Below are 2,038 nucleotides of genomic sequence, written 5' to 3' on the forward strand. Positions count from 1 at the left end.
GCTCTCGGTCAATACCACAGCAGCCCTGAGTTTATTTCTCACAGCATTTTTATACCCAAAGCAAGGGGGGCAAAAGACTCCTCTCAAGGACACCATGGTTCAAGGAACAAACAAACATAAGCACCTCCTTAATTCTCAAGACATCTGGCAACCAGGCCTTTGGCCGTATATCCTGTTATCCAGCCTTGAGGAGTAACCAACCAGGCCTTTGGCCATACATCCTATTATCCAGCCTTGAGGAGTAACCAACCAGGCCTTTGGCCATATATCCTGTTATCCAGCCTTGAGGAGTAACCAACCAGGCCTTTGGCCATATATCCTGTTATCCAGCCTTAAAGAGCAAAGACAAGCTTGAACTCTCTGACCTTGAGTCAAGACAGACTCAAGCCAAAAGCTGGAGTCACTGTGGACTCCCACAATTGGGCCCATCTCCAGATGTGAAAAATGGCTCTCAAAATATAAATGGCCACCTTTGCTCATCATACTTGATACAGGCCTATGTCGCGTCCAAGTAAAAGCATCCTTCACAGTCAAGATGAAACTCAATAGCTCCTTCCCTGCCTCCAGCTGTGAGAAACTCATTGAAGTGGATGATGAACACAAGCTTCCTACATTCTATGAGAAGTACATGGACACAGAAGGAGCTGCTGATGCTCTGGGTGAAAAGTGGAAGGTTTGTGTGGTCCAAATCAGTGGTGGAAATGGCAAACAAGGTTTTCCCATGAAGCGAGGCATTTTTAGCCATGGTAGAGTGTGCCTGAAGATGAATAAGGGATATTCTTGTTGTAGACCAAGGAGAGCTGGATAGAGGAAATGCTAATCTGTTCACAGATGCATTGTGGATGCCAATCTGAGTATTCTCAACTTGGTTCTTGAAAAAAAAAAGAAGGAGGAGGCGAAGGAGGAGGAGGAGGAGGAGAAAAGGAGAGAATCGTATTATCGTATTTCTGGACTGACAGGTAATACTGTGCCTTGTTGATTGGGACCTAAAAGAGCTAGCAAAATCTGAAAGCTTTTTAATCTCTATAAAGAAAGACCATTTTCCTGCTGTAGAAATGACTCTACATGATTCCAAGTGAAAATACAGTTTTGGGGTAACCATCTAATTGGGTTGTAACTTCTCCCATTATAGATTACTGCCAGGGTACAATTAACATGCACCATTTTAATCACGTTTAAGAGGATGCTGTGCTATGTGTCCTCATAATGATGTGCAACCACCACTCTCACCTGACATGCCGTTTTCCTTCTTCCTAAACTGAAACCCAGCACCCACTAAGAACCCACCTTTCTTCCTGATACTTCTGTGGATATCACTGGTGCAGCTGCTCTGTGAAAGTAGGGTTATACAGTATATATATATATGTCTGTGATTATCTGGTTTTGCTTGGAATAGTGTTTTCATGCAACACATGGTACAGCACATAGCAGTATATGCTTCCAGTTCAAGGCTGGACAAAGTTCTACTGTGTGTCAGGACCACATTCTATCTGCTCACCACACCACAGGTAAGTGGGGCTACTTCCAGCTTTGGGATATCATGAATGATGTTGCCAAAATTATGTTGTATAAATAGCTCCTTAAGACCCTTCTTTTGGTATACTAGGGTATACCCTGAAGTGGAATTTCTGTGGAACTTAGTAATTCTATTTCTGTTCTTTGAGAAATTACAGCACTGTTTTCCTCAATGACCACACTGTTGGACATTCCCATAAGCAGAGTGTAAGTGTTACAATTTACTTACTTCTTTCCCAACACTTGTCATTCTTTCTGATTGGTTTTGTTTCAACAACATCCAGCTCTGTGAGTACAAAGTGACATCTTATTTCAGTTTTAACTTGCTTTTCTCTAGTGACTGTGATGGTCAGTATCTCTTCTTGTACTGGGCACTCACATGTTTTCTTTGGCAAAATGTGTTGCCAAGCTCTTTGTGCCCCTTTGTTAGTGATGCTAAGTTATAGGAGGTGTTTATATATTCTGGATTTCAAACCTATATCAGATGTATCACTTGCAAGTATTTCTTCCATTCACTCTGTTA

The 2,038-nt window shown here is 42.1% G+C and overlaps 1 pseudogene; it reads left to right on the forward strand.

Annotated features, from left to right (window-relative positions):
- The first annotated feature begins 535 nt into the window (after positions 1-535).
- LOC143267688 (small ribosomal subunit protein eS6 pseudogene) lies at positions 536-1,069 on the forward strand (annotated as a pseudogene).
- Positions 1,070-2,038: the final 969 nt, after the last annotated feature.

The sequence above is a fragment of the Peromyscus maniculatus genome, chromosome 10, assembly GCF_049852395.1.
Source record: "Peromyscus maniculatus bairdii isolate BWxNUB_F1_BW_parent chromosome 10, HU_Pman_BW_mat_3.1, whole genome shotgun sequence".
Classification (NCBI taxonomy): Eukaryota; Metazoa; Chordata; class Mammalia; order Rodentia; family Cricetidae; genus Peromyscus; species Peromyscus maniculatus.